A 20627-nucleotide genomic window follows, 5' to 3' on the forward strand; every position below is an offset into this window, starting at 1 on the left:
TTCATGGAACTTTTGGCTGCCGTATGTGTTCCCTCCGGTGTCATTACTGCCCAGACTAATACGGAATTTCAAGCAAGAAGGAGGAAACCTACTTCTGATTGCTCCTGCGTGGCCCAGACGGCACTGGTTCTCCGATCTACAGAGCCTCTCACTAGATAATCCCCTTCTACTTCCACAATGACCAGACCTCCTCGTTCAGGGCCCTTGTGTTTACCAGGACTTGGCCCGACTGGCTTTGACAGCATGGCTCTTGAAGCTTCCATCCTAGGGGCCAAGGGTTTTTCTGAGGCGGTCGTTCAAACTATATTGAAGGTCCGTAAGCCGGCTTCTGGTCGGATTTACCATAGGGTCTGGAATGCTTACTTTACTTGGTGTGCGTCTCACAATCATGATGTTTTCAAGTTTAGCACGGCCAAGCTGTTGGCCTTCCTGCAACAGGGCCTGGACTTAGGTCTGCGTCTGGCCTCCCTCAAGGTTCACATTTCTGCCTTGTCTGCTTGGTTTCAGAGAAAGATTGCTACCCTTTCCGGATGTTCATACATTCACTCAGGGCTTGTTGCAGATTTAGCCTCCTTATGTTCCTCCTGTGGCCCCTTGGGATCTTTCGGTGGTACTGGAGGCCTTGCAAGAGTATCCATTTGAACCTCTTGCCTCTGCTGACCTTAAGTGGCTGTCACTTAAGGTGCTATTCTTGCTGGCTATTGCTTCAGCTAGAAGGGTCTCGGACTTGGGTGCCTTATCCTGTAAGTCCCCCTATCTGATTTTTCACCGTGACAGGGCGGTTCTTAGAACGCGACCGGGCTATTTACCTAAGGTGGTATCTTCCTTCCACCTTAACCAGGAGATTGTGGTTCCGGCCTTTAATTCTCCTGAGTTGTCTCCCAAAGAACGACCTTTGGATGTGGTACAGGCTCTCCGTATCTATGTGAAGAGAACATCCTCACTTAGGAAACCTGATTCTCTTTTTGTACTGTTTGGTTTTCACAAACGTGGCTGGCCTGCTTCTAAGCAGACCCTGGCTAGATGGATTAGAATGGTGATTGCACATGCTTATGTACAGGCTGGTCGTCCAGCTCCTGCTACCATTAAAGCCCATTCTACTCGGTCGGTAGGACCTTCTTGGGCGACCCACCGTGGTGCGACCCTTGAACAATTGTGCAAGGCGGTTACGTGGTCCTCATGGAACACGTTTATAAGGTTCTATGCCTTTGATACTTCCGCCTCCCAAGACGCTTCCTTTGTATGGCGGGTTCTTGTGCCCGCTACAGTGCATCCCCCTCCCATAAGGAACTGCTTTAGGACATCCCCGATGTTAATCCTTGTGGAGCCCAGTGTACTCCGCAGCAGAAAACGAGATTTATGGTAAGAATTTACCGTTGTTAAATCTCTTTCTGCGAGGTACACTGGGCTCCACAAGGCACCCACCCTGACACACTTAGCTTATTTGGGTTGGTGTGGCATAGCCGCTGACACCCTCTCCTGTGGTGAGTGTGTGGTGTCATTGGCTACGAGCGATTGTCGTCTCTAGTACCTGCTACTGCATTGGGCTGGTTAACGAAACTGAGCTCCTGTGCACGGAGGCGGGGTTATAGAGGAGGCGGCGCTGTGCATCTTGGGAACAGTCAAAGCTTTGAGCCTGTTGGTGCCTCGGATCAAGATCCTACTCTACACCCCGATGTTAATCCTTGTAAAGCCCAGTGTACCTCGCAGAGATTTAACAATGGTAAATTCTTACCATAAATCTCGTTTTAGCTGTGTTGCTCATCTGCAGGTGTATCCAATGGGGTACCGACTCCAGGCAAAAAGACAGGCAAATTTTCCTCCATACACCAATTTATTCACGGAGAAACAACACAGTAAAAACAAAGTTCACAATAAAACCAGTATCGACACCCTGAGGAAGGAAACATTTCCAAAATGCGTCGGTGATTGAGGTTTTCAACAGCAGGAATGTTCACTCCCACGCAGAGGCATTTCTAGAGAGGAGGGGACCCGTGTGCAGACTCCGTGTGTGGGCCCCCTCCTCTCCTGTAGCCGTCACCGCTGCTGTTAGCGCTCTCAGCACTGAGACTCTGGCACAGTGCCAGAGTCTACAGCGCATGCGCAGGACTCTGAAAAAATGGCCGCCGCACCATGCACCACCGCACTCTGCCAGAGTCTCTACTGCTCAGTGCACTAGCAGCGGTGGTTATGGCTACGGGAGAGGAGGGGGCCTACACACAGTCACCAATGGACGCCGGAAAGGTGAGTACAGAAATGGGTGCAGTGTGTGCGGTGTGGGCCCCCTCCAGACCCAGGGGCCCGTGTGCACTGCACACACTGCACCCATTATAAATACGCCAGTGCTACCACGGTCCATTTGGTTATAGATCTTTTTTTACTATTTTTTCCTGAACTTTTCTATCTCCAATTTTTTATTTTATTCTTTCCCGGGAACTAATTGGTGGGAGGATTATGTTTGAGGTCCTTATGTGGTAAAGTGAAACAACCCTGTGTTTTTATGGAACTGGTTTTATTATTGTGAACTTTGTTTTTACGGTGTTATTTCTTCATGAATAAATTGGTGTGTGGAGGAAAAATTTGCCTGTCTTTTTGCCTGGAGTCGGTACCCCATTGGATACACCTGCAGATGAGCAACACAGCTAAAGATACCGTTTGATGAAATAAGGGCAGGATATATTGGCGAGTGTGATTTCATATGGACACCATGGTTTCTGATGTGAATATAAGGTGAAAATCAAAGATACCTTTTCATGAACACATCTCACTGCATTTAGGTGAGTTAGATGCAGTTTGAATTACTTTGTGGAATGCGCACAAGCACCCCGGGAGCGCAGTGAGATGCTATCAGCATCTCACTGATGCGATCACCTCTGCTTGACTGACAGGCAGAGAAGGTCGCGGGGCGGGAGGGGGCGTGCCAACGACATTAGAACGCCATTGGCGGGGTGCGGTCTGGACAACGGAGGCATGTCCGAACCGTTGGGCAGGGCGGGTCGTGGCACCTAGCGGCGAGTAGCGGCCTACCAGCACCCAGGAGCTACGCTGGCAGGGAGCTACTTGTCAGGTACAAAAGCATCAACACCATGCGATGCTTTTGTACATGTGCGAGGAAGGGGGGGGGGGGGGGCAAAGCCAGACATGCAGGGCGGACTAGCCCTGTGCTGGGCGTCCCCCCACGTCTGTGAAACTGATCGTAGATGTGCTAAATTTAGCACATCTACGATCAGGTCTGAATTACCCCCTAAGAGCAGAACCTTGAAGAGATGAATGTCACTCCTTTATATCTGATCGAGTCTCCCGTTTTCTTTATTTGACTGAAAATACAAGAAATCTCGGACAGAAGGAGCTAAAGAAATTGTCTACGGAGTTTTACACTAACAGCGCTTGTGGACCATTCTCCTTTTTTTGTACAGAATAGTACCGATTACATTACACCGCACAGAAGAGTCCGTTATTCACATTACACCGCACAGTAGTGTCACAGCTGCTGCCAGTGTATTGAGGGCCTGCTTTGCTGGGAGTCGGGAGAAGCCGCTGCCTGTCTTACAGAGAGTACTTCTCTGCTGGAAGACGGGAGGGGGTGAAGCACATGAGCCTGCAGCTCTGTAATGGGGTGTAGTATGGTATGCCGGCGGTCGGGCTCCTGGCCAACAGCATACCGGCGCCGGGAGCCCGACCGCTGGCATACCGACAGTGTGGCGAGCGCAAATGAGCCCCTTGCGGGCTCACTGCGCTCACCACGCTGCGGGCTATGCGCGCCACGCTATTTTATTCTCCCTCCAGGGGGGTCGTGGACCCCCACGAGGGAGAATAAGTGTCGGTATGCCGGCTGTCAGGATTCCGGGGCCGGTATACTGTGCACCGGGATCCCGACAGCCGGCATACTGAAGACCACCCCTGTAATGCACTCCGTGTATGTGGTGCTACAGGTGGGCATTGCTGGTGGGTGGATATGATCACAGGGGGTGCCATTGTTTCTCCGCCCACAGTGCATATGAGCTGTATATGTGCTTAGCACACTTGGTACGACCCTGTGCTCTACTGCATCAACCTCTGAATCATCCTCTTTTGTGTATAGTGCTCCCTAGTATGATTTTACATGACTTATACAGTATGGGGCTATGGGCTCATGTTCAGAACATGGGACCCATGGGCTATCAGTCTCACTATCCACGTGGACATCTCATGGGAACAGTAACCCGTGGCGAGCGAAGCATACACTTTTTAATGTTCTGGACAAGTTCAATTATGTTCTGCTTATCTAGGGAGTCCCATGTTGTCAACTTGAACATACAGTACGTAGTGCGTAGGCACATCCGCTTTGATAGCAGTTCTAATGATCTACATGGGGGCCCAGGCCCAACTACTTCCCCTGCATCAATAACAAAGTCGACTCGTCACCTCCCCCGAGTCCTCCCCCTCGAGCGACGCCGTAAATGAAACATAAAAGACAATCTCCTAACACGAGATTCTCGCTACATAAAATGGCGCGGGCCCTTTAATGAATTCCGCGCTCCAACTTTCCCGGAGTTTGGTGGTTGCCCTGGTAGCTGCCCTTCCCCCACACCCAGCCAATCACCTCCTCCCGCCACTGCCGGCGCCAAAGCTCTGACCCCACCCTCTTCCTTGTCAAGGAAACTGATACGAAAGGCGGGGGCAGAGGCCCGAGATACGCCCAATGGGTTAGGCCATTTGACGAAGGTTTTGACGTCACGTGGCCGCAGCCACTGAGAATGCAACAGGAGGGAGAGCGGGGCGTGGAACTGCCGTTGGTGACGTCAGAGGGAGAGGATAGCAACAGTTGCCTTGAGACCCCCGGCGCCATAGTGACTGTAGCCGTGGAGACTGTTACTTGCCAACCGGAGACACACGATCAGCAGTGGCCGGAGGAACAGCCCGGGACCGCGGGGCCACAACCCTCACATCATCACGCAGCTAACCGCACAGGGAGACGGACCCAGGTGAACAGCTCGCCCGCACCGTCGGGCCTACACTGGGGATGGGACACCGGGGAGCATTGGCTGAAAGAAGTAGATAGGGCTAATAGTGGTGAAAGAATTAGTTTTACACCGACGATTTCAGATGAGATCTGTTTATGCTTCTGGGCAGGGGGGGGAAGTAACATGCACACCGTGCATAAATAAATAAATTTATATATATATATATATATATATATATATATATATATATATATATATATATATATATATATACACTTATTTACTGTATCTTCATCCCAAAATAGGTCCAAGTTCATCTATATACATGCATCCACTACCTAGTGGCATGTCATTTAGGTTTTATATTTTGATTTCCTGCAGTTGAACTGTGAACTTTTGAAAATATATATATATATATATATATATATATATATATATATATATATATATATATATATATATATATATATTTTTTTTTGTACATAAAGTTTAGTTGTTTCTATAGTAACAGGTAGGTATGCTGCTGCTGATGAGCAATCAGCATTTTTAGTCTCCTATGTTTTAGCAAATAGACTTGCAGTTTGCAAAAAAATGCAATTCTATAACTTAAATGTAATATCATAAAAACACACATGCACACAAACCTAGATTATGGTATCCATCTCTCCCCAGTATTTCCCAATATTTAAGCAGTATTTCAGTATTCATACTTTTAATATCTATATTCAGAGAAAAAAAGTATATTACATTCAGTCTAAGCACTGCTCTATGCCACTTGCAGATATATGTAGGTAATGTGCAGTATTCTAAGAACTGAGTGTTGTACATTATAGAATATTGCACAATTTGCATTGTTTAGTGAGGTTTCAGATTGGTCTAAAACACAGGTTCTCAAACTCTGTCCTCAGTACCCCACACATTGCTTGTTTTGCAGGTCTCACAGAATCACAAGTGAAACAATTGGCTCCACCTGTGGACCTTTTAAAATGTGTCAGTGAGTAATTAATACACCTGTGCACCTGCTGGGTTACCTGCAAAACATGCACTGTGTGGGGTCCTGAGGACCGAGTTTGAGAACCTATGGTCTAAAAGACAGATTTCCCCCAGTTATGTAAATGAGCAGATGCACTCTTTCCCCGCACACCTGTCCCAGTCACCTGGGAGCAAACACTGACAAAGCTCTTCAGCAGTGACTAATTTCCCTGGCAAAGTCTTGTTAAAAATATGGTTTTGGTGCCATTAAAGATCTGACTAGTTATACACTTTGTATTGTTGCCGTATTGATTTCAAACGTTTTCATGTCACTTTTGTTAAATACACTTTTTTTTTTTTTTTTTTTTAACACTCTGCAGTGGCCTATATATCTGCCAGGCAGGATTGTTTATTTCCATCACCCTTGGATACCATGCATCTTAGCTTATTTTGTGCCATATCTGAGGGCAGTGCATATAAACAACTCTGCCTATATGATATGATGTAAAATATGTGGTGAACATGCAGAAGGGAGCAAGTACAACAGAAACCTGTATTTGGTACACCAATAAACGTAAAGTCCTTTTTAAAGAAAATGGTTTTAATGTCTCTTGCTTTTAGCATTGGCTCTTGTGTAGTTCAGGAGCCATATGCTGCAAGTATATTCTAGTTAGCATTGTTGCTTTATGTCTAGTAGAAGCTTATTTTATTAATGGAAGATGAGGGTTGGCATATCAAGCAATCTGATTATTACTTGAGGGTCCGTCTATAAATAAAATGCTATAAAAGTCTATGGAAGTGGCCTTTTGAAATTTTACTTAATTCTGGATCTCATTTCTACGGTGACTAGTTCATGGTGTCATCTCCTCACTCATATGTCACTGAAGAATATGTTAGTGCAGTTTGTTGCACTAAAATCACTCTGATCATCTACAATAATTATTCCTATTTTACTGAAACTTATTAAGAGTGGTCATTTTATACTCTTTGGCACTGAATGATACAAAATGAACTCAGCTGGCATTGTTCCTAGACTGTTGCTATGGTAACTGCAGCCAGGACTTATTTTATTGCGTGAGATTTGTGGGCTTAGTCTAGTAGTCACATACTCCATTACCAACTCACCCTTTGTCCCAATTGAGGAATTCAGTTACAGCAGAAAATTGTTAGATGGCATGTAATTGGGTAAAGACACAAAAAAGCATATTTTACTGTAGATCTCATGTAAAAATTACAAAATTATCACTAATAGACTTATTTCTCTTCGGGGCTATGCATTGCTGCGATTATTAACAGTCCGTAATGCAACAGACTTTCATTTTAAACAAAGTTTCCCCTTCTACGTACTAAAGAAGGCTCACAGAGACAGCGGTAGCAATAAGCGTTCTGCGAGATAGATTCCGGCCTCTTTGGGGGAGTCTTTCACATTTGTGCAACGCTTCTCCCAGGAATCTGACACACTGCATGCTCACAGCGTCCATTTCCAGAGGTGGCGGGAGATGATTGTAAGGTCCTTTCCTACCAATATTACTCCATTGGCATAAAGTATTTCATGCCATCTGCGGATGGCATAAACCAACAGGTCCTGACCCCAAGAAGCTATGCTTTTCTTGAGTTTGCTAAATAGGGGTCAGACCCTATCCCCATTGATGATGATAATGGGGGCTACGGTCTGCAGCGCTAATTAGCCTTCTGCAGAAGATTTCTATGAAATCGTCTGCATTAGGCTGTTGGCACGTAGAATTAATAAAATTATGCAGAAACGGCTGTTTCTACATAATAATATTAAAAAAGAAAGCTTGATAAATAGGCCCCTTGACCTGTCATTTTATGCTGATATATGGAAAGCATTCACTATTCATAAGGCATCGGTATGATTTCCTGACTGACTGGAAATCGGCGGCCGGTATCCCAACCTCGAGCGCAGCATGTCCTTCGGTCGCCACAAGGTTCCATTCCCCCTAGTGTCAGCCAAGTGCTGGCGTTGGGATTCCCGACAGTAGGGAATATAACTGCATACCTTCATAAGAACAGGTTTGAGCAACGCTGGGTTAGTAAGGGGGTTGTTTAACAAAAAGCTAAAGGGCCTATGTATTAATAATTGCGACACTACTGCAATTATTAACAGTCATTATTATTAACGGTCAGTATATTGACTAGAAATATTACTTCTATGTACTAAGTGTAACTCGCATGGACAGTGGTAGGGATAACTGCTGTACTGCAAGTTACGTCCCTGGCACAATGGAGTAGGGTGTCGCATCTGTGAAAGACTTATCCAGGAAATCTGATATTGCGCATGCACGCAGTGTCAGATTCCAGAGCCTGCTGGTTTACATTAGCTAAGTATGGCGAATACGCAAGTTGAGTTTGATGCATAGGGGGTATTATAGTCCCCATTGATAATGGGGACTGCTGTCTGTTTGTGGTAGTTGGCCTTCTGCAGAAGATTTCTGTGAAGTCTCAGGCCAATAGTACATAAAATTTGAAGGCATACAAGAACCACTTGGCCCACCTAGTCTGCCTGTGTACATGTACTGTACACCTACACACTAGAGTTCATTTTTGTGGTGAGCCAAATAACCTACCTGTATATCTTTAGATTTTGAGCGCAAGCATCGGGAGAATATACAAACTCCACACAGTTGGCCGTGGTGGGAATCAAACCCATGACCTCAGTGCTGTGTGGCAGTACGTCTAACTGTTACATCCATATGGCCCCATACATACAATAGCTCTGATACAGAAAATTATGCAGAAACTAAGCTTGATAAAAAGGCCTCTAAGATACGTGTTGGATTTTTCTTTTTTCTCTATCGTCCTAATGGATGCTAGGGTTCCTGAAAGGACCATGGGGGGGATAGCGGCTCCGCAGGAGACAGGGCACAAAAGTAAAGCTTTCCGATCAGGTGGTGTGCACTGGCTCCTCCCCCTATGACCCTCCTCCAAGCCAGTTAGATTTTTGTGCCCGGCCGAGAAGGGTGCAATCTAGGTGGCTCTCCTAAAGAGCTGCTTAGAAAAGTTTAGCTTAGGTTTTTTATTTTACAGTGAGTCCTGCTGGCAACAGGATCACTGCAACGAGGGACTTAGGGGAGAAGAAGTGAACTCACCTGCGTGCAGGATGGATTGGCTTCTTGGCTACTGGACATCAGCTCCAGAGGGACGATCACAGGTACAGCCTGGATGGTCACCGGAGCCTTGCCGCCGGCCCCCTTGCAGATGCTGAAGTAAGAAGAGGTCCAGAATCGGCGGCAGAAGACTCCTCAGTCTTCTAAAGGTAGCGCACAGCACTGCAGCTGTGCGCCATTTTCCTCTCAGCACACTTCACACGGCAGTCACTGAGGGTGCAGGGCGCTGGGAGGGGGGCGCCCTGGGAGGCAAATGAATACCTATTTTGGCTAAAAAATACCTCACATATAGCCTCCGGAGGCTATATGGAGATATTTAACCCCTGCCAGAATCCGTTAAGAGCGGGAGACGAGGCCGCCGAAAAAGGGGCGGGGCCTATCTCCTCAGCACACAGCGCCATTTTCCCTCACAGAAAGGCTGGAGGGAAGGCTCCCAGGCTCTCCCCTGCACTGCACTACAGAAACAGGGTTAAAACAGAGAGGGGGGGCACTAAATTGGCGTTAGAAATATATAAAAAAGATGCTATAAGGGAAAACACTTATATAAGGTTGTCCCTATATAATTATAGCGTTTTTGGTGTGTGCTGGTAAACTCTCCCTCTGTCTCTCCAAAGGGCTAGTGGGTCCTGTCCTCTATCAGAGCATTCCCTGTGTGTGTGCTGTGTGTCGGTACGTGTGTGTCGACATGTATGAGGACGATGTTGGTGAGGAGGCGGAGCAATTGCCTGTAATGGTGATGTCACTCTCTAGGGAGTCGACACCGGAATGGATGGCTTATTTAGGGAATTACGTGATAATGTCAACACGCTGCAAGGTCGGTTGACGACATGAGACGGCCGACAAACAATTAGTACCGGTCCAGACGTCTCAAAAACACCGTCAGGGGTTTTAAAACGCCCGTTTACTTTAGTCGGTCGACACAGACACAGACAGGGACACTGAATCCAGTGTCGACGGTGAATAAACAAACGTATTCCTTATTAGGGCCACACGTTAAAGGCAATGAAGGAGGTGTTTCATATTTCTGATACTACAAGTACCACAAAAGAGGGTATTATGTGGGATGTGAAAAAACTACCGTAGTTTTTCCTGAATCAGATAAATTAAATAAAGTGTGTGATGATGCGTGGGTTCCCCCCGATAGAAAATTATGGGCGGTATACCCTTTCCCGCCAGAAGTTAGGGCGCGTTGGGAAACACCCCTTAGGGTGGATAAGGCGCTCACACGCTTATCAAAACAAGTGGCGGTACCGTCTATAGATAGGGCCGTCCTCAAGGACCAGCTGACAGGAGGCTGGAAAATATCATAAAAAGTATATACACACATACTGGTGTTATACTGCGACCAGCGATCGCCTCAGCCTGGATGTGCAGAGCTGGGGTGGCTTGGTCGGATTCCCTGACTAAAAATATTGATACCCTTGACAGGGACAGTATTTTATTGACTATAGAGCATTTAAAGGATGCATTTCTATATATGCGAGATGCACAGAGGGATATTTGCACTCTGGCATCAAGAGTAAATGCGATGTCCATATCTGCCAGAAGATGTTATGGACACGACAGTGGTCAGGTGATGCAGATTCCAAACGGCACAAAGGTGTATTGCCGTATAAAGGAAGAGGAGTTATTTGGGGTCGGTCCATCGGACCTGGTGGCCACGGCAACTGCTGGAAAATCCGCCGTTTTTACCCTAAGTCACATCTCTGCAGAAAAAGACACCGTCTTTTCAGCCTCAGTCCTTTCGTCCCTATAAGATCATATCTGCCCAGGGATAGAGGAAAGGGAAGAAGACTGCAGCAGGCAGCCCATTCCCAGGAACAGAAGCGTTCCACCGCTTCTGACAAGTTCTCAGCATGGCGCTGAGACCGTACAGGACCCCTGGATCCTACAAGTAGTATCCCAGGGGTACAGATTGGAATGTCGAGACGTTTCCCCTTCGCAGGCTCCTGAAGTCTGCTTTACCAAGGTCTCCCTCCGACAAGGAGGCAGTATGGGAAAAAATTCACAAGCTGTATTCCCAGCAGGTGATAATTAAATTACCCCTCCTACTATAAGAAAAGGGGTATTATTCCACACTATATTGTGGTACTGAAGCCAGAAGGCTAGGTGAGACTTATTCTAAAATTTTTTTTGAACACTTACAAAGGTTCAAATCAAGATGGAGTCACTCAGAGCAGTGATAACGAACCAGGAAGAAGGGGACTATATAGTGTCCCGGGACATCAGGGATGCTTACCTCTATGTCCCAAATTTGCCCTTCTCACTAAGGGTACCTCAGGTTCGTGGTGCAGAACTGTCACTATCAGTTTCAGACGCTGCCGTTTGGATTGTCCACGGCACCCCGGGTCTTTACCAAGGTAATGGCCGAAATGATGATTCTTCTTCGAAGAAAAGGCGTCTTAATTATCCCTTACTTGGACGATCTCCTGATAAGGGCATAGTCCAGGGAACAGTTGGAGGTCGGAGTAGCACTATCTCGGATACTGCTACAACAGCACGGGTGGATTCTAAATATTCCAAAATCGCAGCTGATCCCGACGACACGTCTGCTGTGCCTAGGGATGATTCTGGACACAGTCCAGAAAAAGGTGTTTCTCCCGGAAGAGAAAGCCAGGGAGTTATCCGAGCTAGTCAGGAACCTCCTAAAAACAGTGCATCATTGCACAAGGGTCCTGGTAAAAATGGTGGCTTCCTACGAAGCAATTCCATTCGGCAGATTTCACGCAAGAACTTTTCAGTGGGATCTGCTGGACAAATGGTCCGGATCGCATCTTCAGATGCATCAGCGGATAACCCTATATCCAAGGACAAGGGTGTCTCTCCTGTGGTGGTTATAGAGTGCTCATCTTCTAGAGGGCCGCAGATTCGGCATTCAGGATTGGATGCTGGTGACCACGGAGCCCAGCCCGAGAGGCTGGGGAGCAGTCACACAAGGAAAAAAAATTTCCAGGGAGTGTGATCAAGTCTGGAGACTTTTCTCCACATAAATATACTGGAGCTAAGGGTAAATTTATAATGCTCTAAGCTTAGCAAGACCTCTGCTTCAAGGTCAGCCGGTATTGATCCAGTGGGAAAAACATCACGGCAGTCGCCCACGTAAACAGACAGGGCGACACAAGAAGCAGGAGGGCAATGGCAAAAACTGCAAGGACTTTTCGCTGGGCGGAAAATCATGTGATAGCACTGTCAGCAGTGTTTCATCCCGGGAATGGAAACTGGGAAGCAGACTTCCTCAGCAGGCACGACCTCCACCCGGGAGAGTGGAAACTTCATCGGGAAGTTTTTTCCACATGATTGTAAACCGTTGGGAAATACCAAAGGTGGACATGATGGCGTCCCGTCTGAACAAAAAACGGGACAGGTATTGCGCCAGGTCAAGAGACCCTCAGGCAATAGCTGTGGACGTTCTGGTAACACCGTGGGTGTACCAGTCGGTGTATGTGTTCCCTCCTCTGCTTCTCATACCTAAGGTGCTGAGAATTATAAGACGTAGAGGAGTAAGAACTATACTCATGGCTCCGGATTGGCCAAGAAGGACTTGGTACCCGGAACTTCAAGAGATGCTTACAGAGGTCTTATGGCCTCTGCCGCTAAGAAGGGACTTGCTTCAGCAAGTACCATGTCTGTTCCAAGACTTACCGCAGCTGCGTTTGTCGGCATGGCGGTGGAAAGCCGGATCCTAAGGGAAAAAGGCATTCCGGAAGAGGTCATTCCTACCCTGGTCAAAGCCAGAAAGGAGGTGACCGCACAACATTATCACCACATGTGGCGAAAATATGTTGCGTGGTGTGAGGCCAGGAAGGCCCCACAAAGAAATTTCAACTCGGTCGTTTCCTGCATTTCCTGCAAACAGGAGTGTCTATGGGCCTCAAATTGGGGTCCATTAAGGTTCAAATTTCGGCCCTGTCGATTTTCTTCCAGAAAGAATTGGCTTCAGTTCCTGAAGTCCAGAAGTTTGTCAAGGGAGTATTGCATATACAACCCCCTTTTGTGCCTCCAGTGGCACTGTGGGATCTCAACGTAGTTCTGGGATTCCTCAAATCACATTGGTTTAAAACCAGTCAAATCTGTGGATTTGAAGCATCTCACATGAAAAGTGACCATGCTCTTGGCCCTGGCCTGGACCAGGCGAGTGTCAAATGGGCTTTTTTTGAGAAAAAACCACCAATATCTGTTTGTCCATTCGGACAGGGCAGAGCTGCGGACTCGTCCCCAGTTCTCTCCCTAAGGTGGTGTCAGTGTTTCACCTGAACCAGCTTATTGTGGTGCCTTGCACCTACTAGGGACTTGGAGGACTCCAAGTTGCTAGATGTTGTCAGGGCCCTGAAAATATGTTCCAGGACGGCTGGAGTCAGGAAAACTGACTTGCTGTTATCCTGTATGCACCCAACAAACTGGGTGCTCTTGCTTCTAAGCAGACTATTGCTAGTTGGATGTGTAATACAATTCAGCTTGCACATTCTGTGGCAGGCCTGCCACAGCCAAAATATGTAAATGCCCATTCCACAAGGAAGGTGGGCTCATCTTGGGCGGCTGCCCGAGGGGTCTCGGCTTTACAACTTTGCCGAGCAGCTACTTGGTCAGGGGCAAACACGTTTGCTAAATTCTACAAATTTGATACCCTGGCTAAGGAGGACCTGGAGTTCTCTCATTCGGTGCTGCAGAGTCATCCGCACTCTCCCGCCCGTTTGGGAGCTTTGGTATAATCCCCATGGTCCTTTCAGGAACCCCAGCATCCACTAGGACGATAGAGAAAATAAGAATTTACTTACCGATAATTCTATTTCTCGGAGTCCGTAGTGGATGCTGGGCGCCCATCCCAAGTGCGGATTATCTGCAATACTTGTACATAGTTACAAAAATCGGGTTATTATTGTTGTGAGCCATCTTTTCAGAGGCTCCGCTGTTATCATACTGTTAACTGGGTTTAGATCTCAAGTTGTACGGTGTGATTGGTGTGGCTGGTATGAGTCTTACCCGGGATTCAAAATTCCTCCCTTATTGTGTACGCTCGTCCGGGCACAGTACCTAACTGGCTTGGAGGAGGGTCATAGGGGGAGGAGCCAGTGCACACCACCTGATCGGAAAGCTTTACTTTTGTGCCCTGTCTCCTGCGGAGCCGCTATCCCCCCCATGGTCCTTTCAGGAACCCCAGCATCCACTACGGACTCCGAGAAATAGAATTATCGGTAAGTAAATTCTTATTATTTTTTTGTATTCGTAAAATGCAAAGCTGAAGCATTCAGTACTATTCAGTGGGGTCGATTAAATTCGGCAACAGATGAATAGCGCCGGGAATTAGCTGCCGACGCTATTCAATTCAGCTAAAGTTAAGGCGGCAAATGCCCGTTCTCGCCGACTTAACAGATAGTTTTGTCGGGAGAACGGGCATTCTCCGACTTAACTACCCGCGGCGATGCTGATTCCCGACAGAATCAGCCTTGCGCCGGCTGCGCGGCAGCACTTTTGTCTGTTTTCTTCTCTCACCCCCCGGGGGTGAGAGAAGAATTCCTGACAATTGCGGGTAACTAGTAGCTGAATTGAATAGCGTCGGGAGCGAATTCCCGGCGCTATTCATCTGTTGCCGAATTGAATCGACCCCAATGATTAGTTAACTTTCCTGAAAAAAAGCAGTCCGTAAGTGGTTAGTGTGCATCATTATCACTTTGGTCAGTGATGTACACAGGTTCCCACTTAGATTGTTTTTTATTTTCCCTCGGTTTTAAATGTTCCGTGGGATGAGAGTGGCATTATAGTGTACGTTAGTGGTGCATCTATTGTGCATAAAGAAACATGCTTTCCTCCTTGATTTCATCAGCTCTGCAGCCAGCATGTCACTTCCTGCGCACTGCATACTTGATATTTATGCGTATGGTTACATTTCAGCATGTAAAAAACTAATTTATGTGGGCCCTTAAATGGGTGAGTATTCATAGCACGTATGTAAATGGTGCTTGCAGGATTTTTTAGATTTTTTTTTTTAATGTTTAATTGAACTTGTGTATGCATCAAGGTGATATGGTGGCATAAAGAAAGCATGATTCCTTTTTATATCTGCACAGTGCAATACACTAACATTGCCATTAAATGCATGTACATACAGGCGTGCTGGAGCTTCTGAATGCCTTGCACAGCATATATCTATTTGCAGCTCTGTAATAAGACCGTTGTGTCACTTCAGCAGGCAGCCCAGGTCTATCACTGGTTGGCCTGGCAAGGCTTATTGTCAGAAACAGCTGTGGACATATTTAACCATATGTCCCATCATTACCTTTCAGAGGGACTAATGAATATAAAATTGATTTGGTTTGTTCAACCCTGGAAGTAGCAGACAGCGCAAAAATAAAATAACCCGCTGGTACATTTTGCTATAATGTAAGGTGTCTGGATATGTCAAGTGAACGTCAAAGGTGTTGTGGTGCTAAACAAACGAGTGGTGATGTTAGGGAAACTGTCTAGGTTTAGTTTGAATGATCTACAGATGTAACTGGCTTACGGTTCTGCTGTAGGCTGAGATGTATTGCTTTGCCTAGAACGTATATGTGATAACTGATTAAACAGAGAGGATTTCTGACCTGCAATTATAGTTTTCAGTGAATGTGATTTATCCAGCTGTTTAAATGAAAGTACTGCCACACAAACATAACATCTGAATGCTTGCGTTCCTCAATAAATTGTAGTTATAATTTTTAACCCATTGAGATGTCCTATTGCAACTCTTTATTAAGCAAAAGGATAACGTACAAAGCGCTGATATTTGTGTTTTCCCCAAAGTTACAAGCTATAAACCACCTCTGCGCCACCTGTATCCTAATGCCTCCAGGCGCTATTTAAAATACAGCGGCATCAGTATGTTTTCATATTTAACTCTGGTCTCCTTGGTTCCCACACTAAACACAAGGGGACTTCCCGTGAACCTTGCTGTGCAGAGACACCTACTGGTTAGAGAAACACACTTGGATTAAGCATCACTTCACCCCCCCCCTTCAAATACGTTTAACTTCTAAATCCGACTGTGGAATTTTTTGCCTGGCATAGAGGTGAGCATATTTTTAAATCTGACTCCCCACTGTCTGTTTAAAGGGACAGTCCTGCAATATTTTAAAACAAATCTTTAAATCTTACATTTTACACTGAGACTATCTTGCGTTCTGATAACTAGATCATACTTACTGTACTTAGGATACATGTTAGTTACTAATGTGCTCGGTTACATCTGTTGGTTTGGAATAATTGCTAGGTGTTGATGTATTAGACTGAAGTTGACAGTATTTGCAGAATGGGTCTGAGTCTACATTAGCATGCATAGAATGTAAGCTTGCGAGCAGGGCCTTCCTACCTCTGTTATTACCCAGTTTGTCATATCACTTTTGTTTCCAATTGTAAAGTGCAACGGAATATACTGTACTATATAAGAAACTGTTAATAAGTGGCTGTATTTGCAGGCAGTCGTGGAAGCCAGAATGTAATGCGAGGGACCTGTGCCTGCAAGCAGAAAGGCGCACTGCTTTTTGTTTTTACGTCTGCCACAACTGGCATTCATATTGGCACTTGCACAGCCCTATTCTAGGTCCATGAGATCCATCGGAAACTGGCTTCCCTTCCCCTTAGGTACACCTCAGAATCGCATGGAATGTTAGATACACACTCCCACAAGTCAGCCGCTTCTGTGTGATCATTGCTGCTGCTTTCCCTCCCTGAAATGCCCAAGAAGAGACCTATCTGACCTAGTTCTGTCCCACTCAAATTAGGAGGGATATATTAATTTGCACATGCGCTCAGTAGCGGATCTTGCCACGGGCAAGCAGGATTTTTGCCCGGGGCGCCGCCTTCCGGAGGGCGCTGGCGCCATGGCAAGATCCGCCACTGCTGCCCGCTGTGTCCGCCTCCGCTGCCCGCTGTGTCCCTGTGAAGGGAACTAGACGCGTAGCGTCTAGTTTCCCTTCGTGCAGAGTACCTTTGCTGAGCGGAGCGCGATGACGTCATCGCGCACAGCAAGGTCCTCTCCACGAAGGGAACTAGACGCTACGCGTCTAGTTTCCCTTTGTGGAGAGGACCTTTTGCTGTGCGGTGCGCGATGACGTCATCGCGCACCGCTCAGCATACAAGCGGCGCTACTAATGTACAGGGGGCGTAGCTGACCACGCCCCCTGTAATAAGCCACGCCCCGTTTCCTACCCGGGGCGCAGAGCGGGCTTGAACCGGCCCTGCATGCGCTGTATGCTAAAACTCACAATTTGCACCCGTGCACTGATATTCATCCAACTAGGGATTATCCCCAATGTGTTTATGAAATGTTTTTTTACTTGGATGTATGAATGAATATCTCCTCTTGTTGCATTCAAATGCAGTAATGTGCTTATTCTGAAGATACTGTATTGTGTGTCTCTGAGGTCGTCGCGCAACAATTGTTGCTACCAATTACTTATGCAGAGGCTGTCTTTTCTATTGTTACCATGCAGTAGTTGCTGGTGAGGGAAATAAATGTGCTAGTTTTCTAGAAAAGAATGAGAAAGCAAGAAAAGAGTACATAGATATGTAGATACTAGTGTTACCACCTCATCCCTTTAATTCTGGACACTTGTTAATTACACAGGTTCTGTGGCTGATTAAAACCAGGTGAAATGAAGTCTTGAAGTCGGCCACCCACAGAACCTGTGTAATTGTGTCCAGAATTAAAGGGATGAGGTGGTAACCAGGGACGTGCGGTGAGCTAAATGGCTCAGGAGGCACTGGCTAGCCCCAGAGCCAGATTTACATGCAATATATGAGCCAATGGGTACATCTGGGCATTATACACAGGTGCAGCATTATAAACTCCTGGAAATTTGGTGAGTTTTGATCAGAGATGTGTGGAAAGGATACACAGGTGAGGCACTGCCTCACCTGCCATAGACTTTTTACTCCAGAGTTTGGGCTATAAAAATTATTAGAATAATGCAAAGAAGATATTTCAAAAAATTATCAGTATTTTTCATATATTTTATTCAGTCAAAACTCTGGTGTAAAAGCAAGTATGACAGGAAAGGCTCTGCCTCACCCCACCGCACGTCACTGGTGGTAACCCTAGTGCAGTGGTTCTCAAACTCGGTCCTCAGGACCCCACACGGTGCATGTTTTGCAGGTAACCCAGCAGGTGCACAGGTGTATTAATTACTCACTGAAACATTTTAAAAGTTCCACAGGTGGAGCTAATTATTTCACTTGTGATTCTGTGAGGAGACCTGCAAAACATGCACTGTGTGGGGTCCTGAGGACCGAGTTTGAGAACCTGTGCCCTAGTGTATACTTTGTCTCATGGTGCAGCAGTGATCCAATTACGTTAAATAGCCACCAAGCACTTAAAACAGGATTTTCCTATTCAATTAAAGGAGATAAAATGAGCCGCAGTGATTTTCTATAAATCACTGCATCCTTTTTCATACAGCTCCTGAGCAAGTTGTTGTTGATTATTTTTAAGAAAAGTCATCAGTTCTTGCTCTGGTCACACCACTCCCCCCATCTCCCTATAATGAGTGATTAAGCAATTGGAAGTTTCCAGTTAACTTTATTAGTCCAGTAATTACTAAACTTTCTGCATCACGGTCATCCAGAAGCAGAATCCCCTGACATGCAGAAATGGGTTGCCTTGTCTCCCAACTTTGTGCGTGTGACCCCTCTGTTGCTGTGCAATCACTTGCCGCAGCCTGTGTGGCTTCAGGAGTGCAGCAGCCGCGCACAGCAGAGAGGAGCATCTGTGGTTCTGAGCTTTTGATGGCGGTTGCTCAAACTTTGTCTGGGAGGTTATCAGTGGTGATGGATCTGCAGTTTCAACCCTGAGACTAAACAGTCAGCCCAGTGGACCCCAGTTGGAGGTATGCTGTCACAGAAATTCAGACATGAGGGCAGCGTGGCTGTTTTTGTAGCCAAGACTGGTCATGTAGCTACTGTACTACTCCTGCAGCAGCGCACCATTTCTCGGGACTGGAAACAGTTTCCATGTGCCATCCAAGAACTTGTGCTTTGTGGTGCCCTTCTCCATCACGACAGTGCACCTGCCCACAAGTCCAGGCAAGTGATGGATTTTATAACCCATGAACACATGGCTCATGAGCTAGGTCATCTGCCGTATGGTCCAGACCTAGCCTCCTACGACTTCTGCATGCTCCTACAAATCAAGTGCAAGGTGCGTGGGCTTCATTTTGAGTCACCGGAAGCTGCAGTGGAGACCTTCAAGCACGTAGAAGACATCCAGCTGATTCACAAAGTGGTTTGAACGCATACATCTTTGCATAGACTCATCTGGTAAATGATTTAATAAAATGTTATGTTTACTTTGTAAATATACTTTTTGTGTAGCTATAAACTTGGTGCACACCCCTCGTATTGCAGTTATAACTCCACATTAAAGTGAGAGAACTGTGAAACTGTCAGAGTAATCTTTTTCATAGGTAGAGAGAATAAAGGCCCGTATTCACGGGCCGATGTGGGAGAGATGTGTGCTGAGCGAATCGCTCAGCACAGCGCGATGTTGCGGGGAGAGACGGGGGGCCGCTCATTTCACCCAGCGGGTGAGATGAGCGACCTGCTAGATTGGCCTGCATAGCAGGCCAATCTAGCACTAGCGATGCGCGGGGCTGCGCATCGCGATCACTGTAGGGGGTACACACGGAGCGATCATGCTTAAAATCTAAGCAATCTAGTCAGATTGCTTAGATTATCGCTCCGTGAGTACCCCCCTCTTAAGATGCAGACTATGGGGTACATGCAATTGCGGTCAAATTCCCGAAAATGTCGAAAAACGGGACCTTTTCGCCAAAAAAAAAAATTGACAATGCAATTCAGTACTTTTCGTCAAAAAAACGGACTTCCCAAATTCGACTTTTTGAAATTCGACATTTGTCAAATTCGACATTTCTGCAATGGTACAAATGCGGTAATTTGACAAAAGTATATTCAGGGCTGTTTCTAGCCAATTTGGCTCCCAGTGCAAGATTTAAAAATGTCACAATCCAGTTTTTGACCCTGCTCCAACAGATCACAACCGCCACAGGAGAAAAAAAAATTCTACCATATTAAGCCCCACACCGTAATGCCCCCTGCACCATATTATGCCACACACCGCAATGCCCTTGATACATTAAATCCCCACACTACGGCAGGCAGGAGTCCCCATTTCACACATTTAGTGAGAGAGAATACTTACAGAGGCGATTACCGCTCTCCGGCCCGCCTCACCAGTCGCTCCTCGCGCCGGCCTTTCCCTCTTCCTAACTTGGATCCCCCTCTGTACTCGGGGATGGGGGGGGGGGGGGAGTTTCGCAGAGTCACGGGGTTGCGTCGTGATGTAACGACGCAACCGCGTCATTCCGTGAAACTCCGCCCCCCAAGCGGGTTACTCTGTGAGTATGTATGTGTCGGCATGTATGAAATAAACTTTTACTTTCACGGTGTGTCTCCTGTTTTTATTTGGGTATTTTTTTCCCAGTAGAACTACAGGTACCAGCGGGCCCGTTTTTCCACCCACATGCTGGTACTTGTGGTTCTCCAAGTGTCGGAGGGGAAACCGACAGGGGATCCCCCATATTTTTTGCACCAGGCG

At 46.6% G+C, this 20627-nt stretch overlaps 1 protein-coding gene across 3 annotated transcripts in view; it reads left to right on the forward strand.

Annotated features, from left to right (window-relative positions):
• Nucleotides 1–4661: 4661 nt before the first annotated feature.
• RFX2 (regulatory factor X2) overlaps nucleotides 4662–20627 on the forward strand; it is a 161814-nt gene continuing 145848 nt past the window's right edge. For 2 of the 3 annotated variants that reach the window (XM_063916461.1, XM_063916482.1), the window contains exon 1: nucleotides 4662–4964. The gene's annotated coding sequence lies outside the window, so the exon portion shown is untranslated. The remainder of the gene's footprint in view (nucleotides 4965–20627) is intronic. The other variant, XM_063916471.1, reaches the window with a different exon arrangement.

This window comes from Pseudophryne corroboree, chromosome 1 (genome assembly GCF_028390025.1).
Source record: "Pseudophryne corroboree isolate aPseCor3 chromosome 1, aPseCor3.hap2, whole genome shotgun sequence".
NCBI lineage: Eukaryota > Metazoa > Chordata > Amphibia > Anura > Myobatrachidae > Pseudophryne > Pseudophryne corroboree.